Below are 15,768 nucleotides of genomic sequence, written 5' to 3'. Positions count from 1 at the left end.
CCCCCCCCCCCCCCGTCTTCATTCCTTTCTCATTTTAACTTGTTACAGAGAAGTTACTAAATGACTTTATATAAAAAATGATATAGTCTGTGGTTTGTATTGGACATTTGAGGTGTTGCATTCTTTCCAGTGTAATTGGTTAAGCATCAGCTTTGCAAGTCATTTTTCAAGTGGGTGTAGATGAAATTTCAGAGTAACGTTCTTCCTCAGACCTTTGGAAACAGATAGATAGCCTTATTTTTATTATTAAACTCTGTCAAGATGAAAACTTCTTTTTTGATTAGTTATTCTCAGTACGGACTTGCACTGCACAAATGGTGAATGGTCAATATCATAGAATCACAGAAGTGGTGTTTGGAAGGACTTTTGGCGGCCATATAGTCCAGCCTGGTGTTCCAAGTGCTTCCATCTCCAACAGTAGATCAGCCTAGACTTTGTCTGGGTGAATCTTGAAAATCTTCAAGGGTGAAATTGCAACATCTCTTTAAATAAACCATTAGTGATGTACTACATTTCTTATGAAGAAATTTGCTAGTTTTGCGAAGCATCCAAGCCGTGGCTTCTGTCTGTTGTTCTTGTTTTAAAACAAAGTTATATTTTTGTTAAAAATATATATCCTTAACTAAAGTGAGGTAATTGCAGGATTGTTTTTATAAATAGAACAGTAAAATAGATTACTTAGAAATATTTATATGTAAAATAGAAATTTACATGGCATGAGTGATTGTATGTTCTGTGGCATTTTGTTGTTTTTCTATTTTCTGCAAAACATGGTTGCCTTAGTAAAATGCATTACTGGCAATAAAAAATTAATTTTTATGTTCCCGTCATTTAATTAAATACAATTCAACCATTGTGTACTGTACACCATGTAAAATCCTCATTGATAAAAAGTTTTCTTTATGGTCTTCCTATGCTTCTGTAATCTTATGTTCTCTATAAACATGGATTAATTTACCTTCAAAGTACCCTTCTGAGGTGAAACAGCCATGTTGTGAAAGACAGAATTTTGCATGTCAAATTTCTGATGTCTCACAACCAGACTAACATTTTAGAGCACTTTATGCAGTCAGAGGAACCCTGTTATTTGGCAGAATTAGAGTTGTGAATCATGTCAGGCTGTTCAACTTAAACAACAGATGAGTCAAAATGTAACATTGCAGATCAAAGCACATAAATAATGGAAAATTTTAAAGAGACTTTGCTCAGTATAGTATGGGAGCCCTGAGGCAGAGGAAAGAAGATATTCTCAGGGTTTTTTATAATGACATTAATGTTTCTTAATCAGGGGTCTCTCTTCTTAATTTAATTGATGCTCTTAGTATTTTTTTTTACGAAACGCAATTAATCAGTAACAATGGAGATGAGACTTACAAATGCTAATTTCCTATGCTTCGTAGTGGTGATTGATGCCTAATGCATGATGTATTCTGCACATTGAATGAGAGGGAATCCTAAGGAAACTAGTAAAAAAATCATGGAATTAATTCATCATTGTAATCTTCCTGCATTGCACACAGCCCCTGTGTAACAAAGGCTATGCAAATAATTTGTGGTATTGTCTAACTTGGATTTCTAACCTTGTATAATTTGTATTTGAATACTCATTTAATCAAATTTCATATTGATTAAAATCCTAAAACCGAATTTGAATGGAGTCTGTTGTTTGGAACCCTGCTGTAGCTAGGTCCTCATCAAAGCCAGGGTCTCCACATGTCTACAGCATCATCAGATGTCTGAGCTAGTCTAAGTAAATAGCTGTAATATGTCTCTACAGAGAGCAGCACTACTACTAGATGTCACAAAATTCCAAATAATAATTTCAGTTCTCAGTGCCACAGTAGTCCCTAGAAACCAGGAGGAACAACTCAAGGAAGTCCTCACTTTGAGGAAAAAGCTTTCTTTGGCCTTCATGCAGTTGATCCACTTGCCATGTAGACAATGTGAAGAGAACCATCATCACTTCAGACAGAACGATAATTATAAGTACCAAAGTCTCTTGCTGGTTTTATGGAGAGAGAGGAGCTAGTATTTGGGGGAAATTTTTTTTTATACCTTGACTGTAGCTGAGTACATTTTTGGAATATTAATTGTCTTGCCAGGCTTGCAGGTCATGTATTAAAGCACTGAAGTAGTAACGCTTCTTCATTAAGTATTTCTAAGAACTTAAATAGTTTTGAAGCAAAAAATCATGTCAGGTGAAATTTGATAACGGGAGAAGCAAGTCAGACGCACACAATACGATAAACTGCGTACTTACAAAGTGTAAAGAAAATAGAAGATCTTAAAAGCATGATTATCTAGCAGCTATAATAAACTCAAAGCTTACTAACTGTATTTGTAAGCAGTTTACTATCTGAAAGCGAAAAATTATATAACATGCATGAATCACTCTTAACTGCAAAAATAACGCAATCTGTTCCTTTTATTCCTGCTTACCAAGAAAACTTACTCTTTGGAAGTCTGTGAAGTTCAAGTTGTAGAGGGCAGCAAGTTATTGTGCTGGTGAAATCGTCTGAGAAATAGCCTAACACAGCTGGAGGGACAAAAGATCTCTAAGCCATATTTTGTGGTGAGGAGCCTTGTGGGAAGGCAAAGCAAAATAATAGCCTTAGCACCTCTTCTGATTTGCCAGTAAGGAAAAAAAAAAAAGTTTTGTGCCACATCATCAGTTACTGTGGATGTTGTGTCATGTCTGTGAAACGATTTCTCCTTATGTTAAGATCACTTAAAAATTATTTGCAACATTCTTTCAGTGTTACCAGTTCTCATTTAAAAAAAATCGAGAGAATAAGGCTTCAAAAAATATTACAGAGGTCATGAGTTTATAGTGCAGTTTGAACTAGAGTGATTTAAATTATGCAAAGGATTTGTCCTCTGGAGGATGAAGTTAAACATTAAAAACCTAACCTTATCAAGACTGAGGGAAACCATGTACTGTAGAAAAGCTCTTATGAATATCTTCCGTTTTATAATTATTTTTTTTTCCTTCACAATCCATATTTTGTTTCCTTCCTACAAAGTCGTGATATACAGTGCTGTTGGTATGATGGTGTACTTGGTGTTGTTTTAAAACTGTAGTTCAGGATTCACATTGTTTCCAACATGTTTTTGCTAAGTTCTGTAGAAAGAGCATAAATCTTCCTGTGAAAAAGACAAGCATGATGTGATATATAAACCATTTTACTGAAGAAAAATGTTTTTCAGCTTTTAAGAGGGAGGGGGGGAAAAAAGGCATGGTTATCTGCTTTTGCTGCTATGTGTTACTTAAATAATGGTGACATGCAAAAGATGGAGAAAAATGACAGGGGTTTTTGTTGAATAATTGTATGCTTTATCAGAACCATTTAATTCTGCTTCTGGTTTGGTAAAACAGTTTTACACTGTTTCAAAATCTATTCACAAGGAAGAATCTGGTTCTTAAAAAAGCACAAGTGCCTCAGAGGTATCATATGAGAAAATAATGCCATAGTGCGTTCTACTTATTTTGTCTTTAAGCTTCCTGAAGCTGATGATTTGCTTGACCTTTTCAAGTTTCCTCTGCAATAGGACAAGAACATTGTGTAAGAAGATAAATCATGTCTGACTCTAACATCTGGGATATAAAGAAAAGCACTAGAAGTCATGACCAAATAATGTTGTAGGAATTAGCAGTACTGGAACTAAAAGAAAGAAGTCATAGTTATGTAGAGAATACAGAGCACAAGGGAGAGGTTGAAAGAGTAAAATTATAACTACATAATCTTTTAGTAACAATATTGTAATGTTGTTGAATAAAATTGAATAGTCAAGTTGTACCACTCAACCCAAATAATATTAAACAACAAAATTAATTGATTTTTAAAATAGCTAGAATACATTTATAATAATAAATGAAAAAAAAACCAACCCAAGTTACACGTGACAGTTAGGAAAATGTTATATGTTGTTACAAAGTTTGGGAGTTTTTTAAGCACAAGACAGAGAACATGTTGCAAATTTTTGAAAGCTCTGTTAATAGTTCTAAATAAAACATACACAAAAAAGAAAACTATTTTCTCTAAAGATAAAAATTGGACCAAATTAGAGTTTTGATTTTGTACCTGATATTTTTCTATTGTTTTCTATTACTGATTGGGCCTCAAATCCTCTTAAGCTCTCAGGAGACCTAAAATGTCAGGATGCATTTAAAAATCCATGGTGGCAGAGCAAAGGAATCTGTCCTTTTGAAAAATTCTGGTAAAGCTCTTGATTTAAAGAACATTTAGCTGCAGAAGATGATTCAGATCTAGCCATGGGATATATTAAGACTCAGTTCCCTTTCTGTTGCATTGAGCTATCTTGGATACAAACAAGTCTATACTTTGTGATTTTGGTCAAGCTGTGTGGTTTGATCTTCTCTTGGTTTTCATTTGAGGTGTGGTACGAATTTCCTTACAAGGAGAATAATGAGAGGATTAAATTTAACATCATTAGCATAAGACTTCTTTCAAAGCCTGGTACAAATTTATTAAGTTTTCAACATATTTGGGTTTTCTGTTTTAAAAAATGTTTCACAAGGACTTCTTTTTACTGTTGAATTTTTTTTTTTCATCATTTTATTTATGCAGTTGTGATGCAAAACAACATGTATAGCCAGTTAGAAATCAGAGTTGGCTTGAAGCTGATTTATTTCCTTAAGCTAAACTTCTATGGATCCTTTTTGTAATTTAAAATGTTTGACATTTTGCCATGTTCATTAACAGCATTCAACTTATGAGACTTGTTAGCCTTTTCAAGTTTGGTTCTTCCCTGAAGGATTAAGAAAGGAGACTGTTCTAATTTTGTGATAGTTAGGTTTGTTTAGCTAGTTAAGTAAGAGTCAACTTTAAAAGTTTGAATTTTCCAAATTTTAGCTAAAATATTTATAGAATAAGTAGAATGAGTGGCACTGAGGTGAGGTTTCTTCCCTGTCCCTTCTGTCCCCACCCCAACCGAAAAACCCAACAAACCCAATGTGAACTTATAATAGTCCATGTGAAGCCTGAAGAAAGGGGGAAAAAATTATTTTGTTCTTAGAAGATTACAGGAAATCAAATAAAGCTAAGCTGTGTAAGTTAAAACTTGGACCTGTCCTGGAAGCATGATCTTGCTAGAATTAGGAAGTTCTTCAACTAAGAAGATCTGGCCCTGTTCTCAGGCATCTGAAGAAAAGCCTCAAGTTCCAAATCTTCATATCCTCAATTGACAACTTTGAAGGAGTTCTGTGTTTTAGGTAAGAATTGGTGCTGTTAGTTTGTTACTCTAAGTGACTGCACAGTAGAAAAGAGAATGCATGATCAAATGTAATGAGGAAGTTTGAATGTTGTAATTTGGTTCCTCATAAAGCCTGTGGGTTTCTGAGTAAGAAACAGCCTTAGGCATGTATCATCTAGACTGGGCTGCACTTCAAAGTCAGATTGTAGGCACAGAAACTCTTTGCATCCTAATTTCTAGGGTCTAACTGGCAGTTGACAAACACTGTCAGCAGACCACCTGCAGCCTGGATGAATCTCAAATGTGATCGGCAAAGGCACTTCTTATTTGTGCTTGCCATCAAGAAAATAACCGATTATCAAGATTGTAGTGGTTGCTGGATTTATTGATCCTGTGCCAGCACTAATCTGAAAATTCAGTTACTGAATCATAGAGCTCTCAGCAAATCAAGACACTGAATTGCTTGATCTTGCAGAGCCTTCAGCCCAGCCAGAGCCCGGAGCACGCCCGAAGCACTCAGTCAGAGCTCTTACAGTCTTTGTATTATTCTGCTCTTCAGTGGAAAGTCATTCAAGGAGTGTTTCCCTATGCAAATATGCATTTTTAAAGGTTGTGGAAAAGGGGCCATCAGGTCATATCTACAATCCTGCAGGGCTGAGACAAGACCCAGTCTGTTTACAGAAGGAAGACAGAGCTGTGCCATGTGTGGGGCTGAGTGCTGCCTCTGACCTGAACCTTGCTGTGTGGTCTCTATTTATTTCCCATTTAGTAGGTGGTATTACAAGATCAGAACTCTGGCAACCCTCATCTTGCACAGCCTGTTTTATATGTGTTGCTTTGTTTTGCTAGGAGCTACTAGCAAGAGCATGTTAAGCAACTGAAAACAGTTAAGTTTACAAAAACTATTTTTGTAAAATAATACATAGGATTTGCTAGCCAGTAGATTTTGCATCTATTGATCAAATGATACTCTGAACTAACTTTCTTCATTGACTCTTAATCAAAAGCAGGTTGTGGTTGCTGGTTATTTTTATTAGTCTGTTATAACTAGATTATGCATGTTACAGCCATGAGTTTAAAGAGGAAATTTAAGATGTTTTTGTGTAGGTTTTATGGCTGTGTTTCAAGAATGTGCTTTTCAGGTGACTCTGCAGATCTAAAAGAATGAAAAAAAACAAGAATTGTCTTAGATTTTTTCCTAGCAAACATTATAGGTTAATGAGTATCCTAAGCCTTGCGATGGGTTCATTGTGTGCTTATTACTGTTCTGAAATATGAAGATGTCTCTTCTTCTCATCCATGTTGTAGGATGTGGAGGATTTTCTCCTCTATATCTTTTCCATCTCCTCCACTTATGTGGATTTGCTGATTCTGAGTTGAATGACTGCCCCTCTCTTTTTGTTCTCCTTTCCTCCTGAGCATTCAACTTACTGAAAATGTTGGTTTTTTTCTCACATTCTTCTTTCTCTGTATTTTTATTATTCTGTATTTTTAAACTGTATACTTTGTGTTTTATTTTTTGAAAAAGCCACAACTTTGAAGCATATTACTAGTCAACAAATGCGACTACATTTGGCTCTCAAAGATGGATCCTAGTATAGAACAAATGACTGAGAAAGAGCATGAGCTTACTGGTCTTATAACATGGGAATTAATATAATCCTATAGGCAATTGTTGAGTAACTTCTACTAATAAACATTAATACACTGAATTTTTAGAGCTAATTTCACTAGAAGCATCTATGCATCTAGAAGGAATACGTTAGGAAGCCCTCATGAGATGATTGGTTAAACATGTGCATGAACATGTATGATGAACAATTTGTTTTGCACATTCTTTCTTTTGCTTCAAAAGCAAAAGCTGAGTATCAAACCTCCTTGCACGTTCAAATTTGTAATACTGAAGCTTTTTGAACGGAAATGTGGATGTGAGGGTTTTTGCTATAACAGTATCAGTTTACAGTAATGGATAATTGACTTTCTAGTAGAAGAGGAGGGTTGTAACTTTTTTTCTGAATTGATTGCTGTGTTAGAAACCTTAGAAGATTGTAATACTATATTGGGAGATGTTACTTTTTTATTTATATAGATTTTACTTTCAACAGCAGTGGCATTTAAACAATCCTCATTGTATAATGTTTCTACTGCCACAGTAACAAGTAATAGTAAACAACTGATACTGAAATAATAAAATTAGTTTAAAATTAATGTAAGCAATAATATCTGTAGCACATAAGGTCTGGCTCCTCTACCTGAGACTATTGTATGAAGTTATAAATCTCTTCTGAGGAGAGTCGCTGTTGTCAGCTGACACACATTTAATGATTGAACAGTTTGTTTAACAAATATACCTTGCTTTATACTTTGTATGCTTATACAGCCTACTTTGGTTGTTCCAAGACAGATGACTTTGGGCTGTATTTTCCCCCCATGTGTAGTTCTGGGATGTTGCCTGCTTAATTGAAGATTTTTTATATCTGAGAATAAACCAGTATAACATGGGAGTGACTGCCTGTTTTTGCAACCACTGTTTATTGGTTCATATATATTCATTTTCTTAGGCAGCATTAGCAATTGGACCTCAAACTTTAAAAATAGATCTTATTTTGCCTGATTTGTCCTGTATAAAATTATATAGATGGTCATAGTATATGACAGGTGCCTTGCACTCATTAATAAATAAAATAAAACATTGCATTTCAAACTAAAAGAACATGCTGTGGTTTGTAATGGAGGAAAGTGAGAAAGGTAATATAGTTGAATGTAGTGTGCAGAGATCCTTGAGCAGTACCAGTCCTAGTCAGTAAGTCCAAGTAGAGTAGCACTCTTTGTACTTGTTCTTATTGCTTCTGTAATAATTTTTTCAGTGTTATTTATTTGAGATGGTGTAAAATGACACTTTTTATTATTACCAATTTCAAAGAATATTAGTGTATCTTTCAGTTCTTTCACATCTTAGGCATGACTCTTATGCCTTGAAAAGAATAATCAGCAAAATCTGAGGACTATCTTAATATGTGAAGTTGACTATAGAAATTTGCTGCTCACTGGGAGAGCATTTTTCGCATCCACTTACCTAACTTGGTTCCTTGAGTCTATTCCAAAGCAGGCAGTTCTACTCATTTATTTCAAACAGAACTGCTAACTTCAGTGCTCTGAGATGATAGCTGCCTAAAAGAGATAATGTATTTTGTTCATTCATAGCTATGGACTTCATGCATTTTTGTTAAAAGAACTAGAAAACATGCCTGAAACTTGAGATTGTTCCCATGTTTGTATTCAATCTGCAAATCATGTTTATAGCAAAAAAAAAAAAAAACAAAACAGCTTTTTTTTTTTTTTTTTGTCCTTTAGGCACTTTCAGGCAAGGATAAAGAGTAGTTGCCTAAGCTATCTGCCAAAGAATTCTTGAATGATCATGCATAGGAAAATGTTTTGCATTAGAAGAAATTTTCCCCTTGTACGTGATGGAAAGTGCTTCCCATTTATTCTTTTCAGTGTGTTTAAGAGTGAAGGTCCTTACTTGTTTTTACAATGAATGTAGAATGTGTTTCTTTTCATGGTAGATGTATTTGTTTGAACATTTCCAGAGAAATAGATAATAGATAAAACTGGCCTGTCTTGTTGTGCAGAGGATTTTGCCAGGCAGCCTTTCAGCTCTCTCCAATAGTCTGGAAACTGTAAATCATCCTTAAACTGGTTCTTAATTTATTTTATCCCTCTTTCTTCTAAAGAATAAATCCTCTCATTTTAGCACAAGAACTTGTAATGCTGGCATCACAGCCAGCATTACTCTTATGGCCTGCAGTACATTATTTCTTCATTCAGAATCTCTGATTGGGAAACTTTCGTAGAAACACCAAGTTGTATTACACGTCATTCATCTGTACCCTGGCATATTATCTTATGGGGAAAGATGTGATCTCTGTACCCTTTATTTTCTTCAGTTACTCTCCATTTTGATCTCCATTTTGTTTGGAATTTCTTTAAGCAATATTTGGGAGAAATATTTGTCCATGTACCTATATTCTGCCCAACATAAAAAATATGTGCGTCATTTGATTATGGCAAGTAATTAAATTGTTTTTCTACTGTTTGAATAATTAGTGAGTCACAGCTGCTTCTTGGCGGAGCTGAGACAGGGCCTCCTAGTTGTTTCATCCAAGCACTCTGGCAGCAATTCTGTTTCTTCTATCATTAGCCATTCTGAGATTCTTGAAAGCATTCATGTTAGTGGCCATTTCATTAGGGAGGATGAGTTGATCTAGGCATTAGTTACAGATCTTCTGTGGTAATCAAACAAGTGTCCTTGTTGCCTTGTGTCAAGCTTCTGACACCTGACTCTCGCCTTGTCCTGTCACTTTTTGAGAGTGGAGGTAAGCCTGTACCTATTTGTAGCCAAAATATAAACATCCATAATGCTTTTTAAAAAATAAAACTAACTGAGTCTTAGGGCATGAAAGTAGTGCTTTGAGTCCTTAGATTGAACTCTATCAGAATTGAGCCAATAGTAGTAGCTGCCTTTGAAAATGGTAGTATTCTATATGACTGCAAGACAGCTGTCCAAAACTCCCTTCACATCTTTGCCAAGCACTGGGCTTATTGCTGTCACCTCTAAGTAAGTCTGTATGTTATGAAAGCAGTCACAGATGTGTGTAATTGTTTAGAACTGCTAATGGGTGAACTGGGTGGTAGTTTTACCCACAACAGAATGTTTGAGGGGAAAGGTACTCCTTAGAAAGACAGAAAAGTTACTTTAGGAATCAATTGCACATCTAACAGATGTGTTTTCCATGCTCACATTTTCTCCTCTTCTCAGGTTCCTGTGCATTCTGATTTTGGGAGGGAACTCTTGCAGTAGGAAGCATGTGTTACCCTTTCTGTTCTAAGCGCAAAGCACAAGAAGCAGCAGTGTGCATCTATAACACACAGGTGTTGCTAAGGCAAAGCATTCCTGAAACAGGAGTAAGAAAATAATGCCTTTACATATGTGTGCTCCAGTGGAACGCGATCAGGGAAAACATCACAAGGATTTTGGTTAGTATGGTAAGAAACCCTTTATGTTTTTTAATGTTCACTGTGTTTATGTCTTTATTATAAATAGTGATACTGGGTTTTTATAGAGAGTAACTACTTTTTCTTCCATCTATTAGTTGGAAACAGTAAGAAGAATTTGAAGATCGGTTTTAAATCAGACTTAGTTTCTACTTTTCTGAAATAAAAGATTGTGGTTTTGACTTTTAGAAATTCAATCTAAATGCCCTTTAGTTAGCTTTGAACAGCAATATTGTTCTAGGAAGACTTTTTCATCAAGAATTATTTTTTTTCAGTAAGAGCCAAAATACCAAAGGATTGTAGTATCCACACATAATTTCCTACAGATTTTCCCTTGATTGTGGTCTGAAGGAGAAGAGATGGTGGCCCGTTGACCTCATACTAGCTTACTCTGTTTTATGTTCTGAAGAGTTTATTGCTATATTGTATACGTAAATGCTAATTGTTAACTGATCCTGACATGATAAATAAGGGATTTTTTTGCCATGTTGCTTAAGAACAACCCTTTATGGGGTCTGGCTATGATAGTGGTAGTTGGAGGTTTGAAGTGTATTTTCTTCTGCATGGCAGCACAACAGAATTTCTTTGTATCAAATGTGCCACATTTACAGGCCACCATATAAGAGCATAATTTTTCAGGTAGAACATAAGCCCATTAACTTTACTACCCAATTTAGGTAGGTATTTGTATGGGACATAGCTTCTAAAAGTACTCTTAATTCTTTCTTCTCAAAATTTATCATATTATGTGAAGATTCTGCTAGTTGTTATTATAGGACAGTATTAAGCAGTTAGTGAATTAAGGGAAGTATTATACTGTTGCAGTGACATTTACTACTACTGTATCTCTGAAAGTGATTTGACTTTATCTATGTTAGTCATGTTATAAATGGTGTTAAATAAAAGTTTTTTGCCCTGTGAAATCTAGTATTTGAGGAAATAGAAAATATTGAAGATAATAATTTACAGGTAACATCTAGATGGGAAATCTATGTATAAACTTAAAATATAAATGAAAAATATGCATTCCAAAAAGCAAATGAAGCTTTCATGAAATGATTAATTTCTAGCTACTAAACAGCAACTTTTTTCTTGAGCAAGTAATAGTTATGTCGCATCGCAGTACTGCTGCTGGAGAACTGAAGAGACAGTTGCTTTTATTATTCTTGCAGAATACTAGGTGGTTATATCACTTCCTGAATCTCAGCATCTACTTATCAGGTTAATATATAATTGGCTCCTTCACTTTCTTCGTGCTAAGAAATTAGGCCCTAATACTGACCCATGAGTCACTCATTCAGCTGTTCCTTGTTTCAGCCTGTAGCATGAAAAGAAGACAGAAGACAGAGCTGACAGACAAATAAATAGCATGGGGTCTGGATGTTCTTCTCGGTGGCTTAAATAGGATATAAATTTTAGTAAAATGATATCTTCTAGCATGGCAGGCCAATTTCTTTTCCACAGATGAGAAACAAAGGAGTTAAGGTATTCTGTGAAGAGTGTTTCTGGAAGGAAAATATTTTCATTGGTCTTTATATCTAAAAAGGACTTGGAAATAACATCAGCTGAACAATTAAGAAGCAAGTGCATGCTTGTGTTGGTGACTTGCTCCCTCTGTGTCCCTCAGGAAGCTTTGGCACCCAGTCAGCTAGAGATTTTTTCCATGCTTAACAGAGAATGTAACTCCTTAATTTACTGCCAATATAATTGTACAGAGAGCATATTCATTTTAGTGTTGCTCCCCATGCCTCTGATAGAAACCTTTGGGTAGGTGATGGATAGTAGATGCGCATTGAATCTGATGTAGGAAACATCCTGCATGAGATGCGTAGATGGTCTGTATATATGCAGCTAGTCTAATGCATCCCGACTTGTTAAATGTACTGCTTGTGCACAGGGAGTTTGCGGCAAGACTTAGCTGTATGGGGAAATGTGTGGGATTCTCATCAAAACTGCATCCACGGTGCTGCTGTTCCAGAAATCTCAGAGTCTTCAAATTTCTCCTGGACAAGAAGTGGAGACACAAAAAGTGTTCATGCACAGGAAAACCTGGCTGTATGGTATTCCCACTGCAATCATAGCAGCATAATGGTTAAATCCAGAATTGCATTGTTCAGTTGAGTGGAACTGTTCATATTTTATATGAAAAACTGCAACAAGTTTGTCTTTTGGCAGCATGTTATGTTGAGCTAATCTTTTATTGGCTAACACAAGCTTTTGAGAAACATCCCAACTTGTTTCAAAATATTGATTAGTTTTGGAAATATCTCGAATATCGTGAAAGCCTTCTGTTTATCTTATACATAACACTGTCTTCTAGCTCAGGTGATTCGTTGAGTATGCAGGGTAAATCTTACGTTTATCTTACTAGATGGTTTTAGATGGTGGTATGTGATACGTGGCATTTGGAATTTGAGTCAGATTTTCGTTTACTCCAGGGCTTTTCCGTATGTTTCTTATTAGCAGCTTTGTTCTCAAACCTCTAGTCTCCCCAGAAAGGAGGAGGAAAAAAACCCCCAGGAAACAATCTTAATTTCTAAACATTAAGAAGGAGAAAAAAATAGGCTTCAGATCATAATTTCATTGTTTTCGGTTTACCATTGCTTTTATTGCCATCCTGGTGTTAAATTGTGATCAAAATACAATGGGAATGTTAATGTTTTGTCTGTTGTGGTATACATTAGTTTTTTTCTGGGTAAATAGTGCAATATCTTTACCATTCTGCTGTTTAGACTGTGAAATAATGAGAAGTGATGTTTGGTGGTGTTCCTAAGATTTTTTCAGTTGAATTTTCTTATTTTCTTTGAAATTATTGGGGAAAAAAATAAAACTTATGTTACTAACTTTGTTTTGTTTCTTGTTAATCTGTCATTGCAAAAAACACTTGTGAGGCAGATTTTTTTAAAATCAGGGCAACATGTAAAAATATCCAGAAACTTTGAAAAATTGAGAGAACAAATTGGCGTAGTTCAAACTTGTAAACTGAGACATCTTGGTTTTGTTCAACTTTCCTGGGCAGTCTTCTCTGAGATACTTGAAGTTGCTTCAGTACATTTCAGTGAGTGCAACTACTCATAGCATTATTAGTGGTAAATATCAAGATATTAGCTAGAAACCTAACTTCTGAAAAGTGTAGCGCTCTATTAAACTTGAGAAGAAATTTCATAAGATTAATAAATGGTCAACTATGGTTGAATTAGTATGGTACATATTTTAACATTGGTAATTCTGTCTCTGAGAGCAGAAATCACTCCTTAGGATGTAAGTAAATGCTTTTTGAAATTATGTTAAATGATTTTAAAGTTCTGTAACAATGGAGTTGTACCAGATTCATGTTCATAACCTGATTTAGGTAGCTGAACTATGTTACCATGTTAATCAATATGAATGGTTAAAAAATTTCCTATCTGTGTTCATATACCTTTTTCTCTTGGTCTAGTCTTGGGCATTTGTCTCCCTTTTGGGAAATGCTGGTGCAGGAATCCTGGGTGGGACACTTGCTGATGTGAAACTTTCTGAAATTTTCTTGGGTTAGAATAGCCGAACTCTCATCTTTTTGTTTCCTAAGGAAAGTGAATTTTCTGTCTTTGTTACTTACTTTGCCCAGTATATTTTGATCCTCATTGCCAATTATAACCAAATTTGACACGATAGAGGGAAATCTAAAGGTACTTTCTACAACCGTGAAAAATAGCAGCTGTGTAGAGGAAAGCGCTTCAAAGAGGTACTTCAACTGAGGAAAAGACAGTTATAAATTCTCTTTTTTAGAGTGAGTGACCAGATGATAAGATGAAACAGATGTTGACTAACCCTTTGGCATAGTTTTGGCTCTCACTTGGCAGCCAAACAGGTGGTAGCTGCACAAAGCAGCTGTATGCGAACATGCTGAGGGATTGGTGCGAGGTAGAAATAAGCTGGAAGAACCTGAGAGTTGTAAGGCTCAAATCCATAGGAATCCAGGTTTCTGTAGCTTCCTTGTTCATGCAGTAACTTAGTGACAGCAGCACTGATAATGAGGAGGTTGTCCTCATCCTTCTAATGCAGCTCAGGATACTGTTAGCTTGCTTGCCACAAGGACACATTGCTGGCTAATGTTCAACTTGTCCACCAGGACCCCCAGGTCCTTTCCTGCAAAGCTCTTTTCCAGCTAGTCTCCCAGTGCTGGGGCATTCCTTCCCAGCTACAGGACTTTGCACTTCCCTTTGAACTTCATGAGGTTCCTGTTGGCCCATTTCTCCAGCCTGTCGAGGTCACTCTGGATGGCACCGCAGCCCCCTGGCCCATCAGCTGCTTCTCCCACTTTTGTGTCATCTGTGAATTTGCTGAGCGTAAACTGTCCTATTGTTAATGAAGAGGTTGAACAGAGTTGGAGCCAGTACCCCAGAGCCTGGGGTATATTGCTAGGTACTAGACTCCAGCTAGAATTCACTAATAGCCCCATTCAGCCTTTCACCTCACTGTCTACTCATCCAGCCCATACTTCATTGTGCTTTTATGATTCTACAACTCTTTTTTCCTAAGGTCATGCAGTGGTATCCATGTAGATGTGCTCTTTCTCCCTCTGTCCTTTTCTCTTTCCTGACATTTTCCTGACCATAGTGGACACTTTTAGCCATTTTGCCAGATACACTGCAGTTTTGTGTAAATTGACAGCTGGGCAGAGGAGGAAGGCATTATTGGTACTGAATAAAGGAAGAAAAATGAAAATTCTTCACCTTCTTTAACTTGTTTAGCAGGAAGAGAGAGCACCTAGATGATCTGTGAGTTTCATACACTGGTCTGCACTCAACCAGATAGTTGGTTCTGAACCCATACTTCTAACCTATGAAAGTATTGTGGTGAAGGAAATAGAGGAAATAAAGAAGGTACTGCAATGGGCCTAATATTAATATGGATTGAGGGTTGCATGGTGTAAGAATCTTTATGAAAGTATTGTTCATTAGGTGTCTTGCTTGCAGAACAAACTGTCTCGAACTGAAGTGATTTGGTGCTTCAAAACGTTGTTTTTCTTTGGCTTTTCAATATGGATATGAAAGCAATTATTGAATGTATGTTTTGATTTACATGGTAATCACTTGATATAGCTGATGGTGCAAGTTAAAATCATGATTTGTTAGTATTTTGTATGCTTTAAACTTACTGAGTTTGTTGTTATTTGTCTGGTAACGTGTAACTTCTATATTATGCTTTGTATTGCTGTGTTTTGAAGTACTGCATAATGTAGGTTGATATTGGGCAAAGAGGCAGGGAGATGACAGAGATGAGATTATTTCATCCTCCAGCAAGTTAATGGTGTAGAGCAAGACATAGAAGAACTTAGAAGTACTCAGGCTACTGTGCTTAAGCAGTATTTGAAGTTTACTGGGCTATTACAGTGAAGTAAGTATTTGTTATTTATTTGTCAGAATTACTTTTCCTTGCATTGGTAACAATAGGCTGCCATCCTCTGGTGAAATTTGTTAACTGTCTTGTTAGGGACCTGACAGATTTTTCAGAAGA

General features: G+C 35.9%; 2 protein-coding genes across 4 annotated transcripts in view; one reads left to right on the top strand and one right to left on the bottom strand.

Moving 5' to 3' along the window:
• The window catches only part of OMD (osteomodulin), a 5,025-nt gene extending 2,498 nt beyond the window's left edge, over nt 1-2,527 (bottom strand). The window contains exon 1 of one of the 2 annotated variants that reach the window (XM_026857735.1): nt 2,440-2,527. The gene's annotated coding sequence lies outside the window, so the exon portion shown is untranslated. The remainder of the gene's footprint in view (nt 1-2,439) is intronic. The other variant, XM_026857736.1, reaches the window with a different exon arrangement.
• The window catches only part of CENPP (centromere protein P), a 148,704-nt gene that overhangs the window by 43,259 nt on the left and 89,677 nt on the right, over nt 1-15,768 (top strand). The window lies entirely within an intron of this gene.

This window comes from Athene cunicularia (assembly GCF_003259725.1).
Source record: "Athene cunicularia isolate RWA chromosome 12 unlocalized genomic scaffold, athCun1 chr12_part1, whole genome shotgun sequence".
NCBI classification, from domain to species: Eukaryota; Metazoa; Chordata; class Aves; order Strigiformes; family Strigidae; genus Athene; species Athene cunicularia.
Note: the sequence above shows the minus strand (reverse complement) of the source record. Positions and strands in the feature narration are given on the sequence as shown.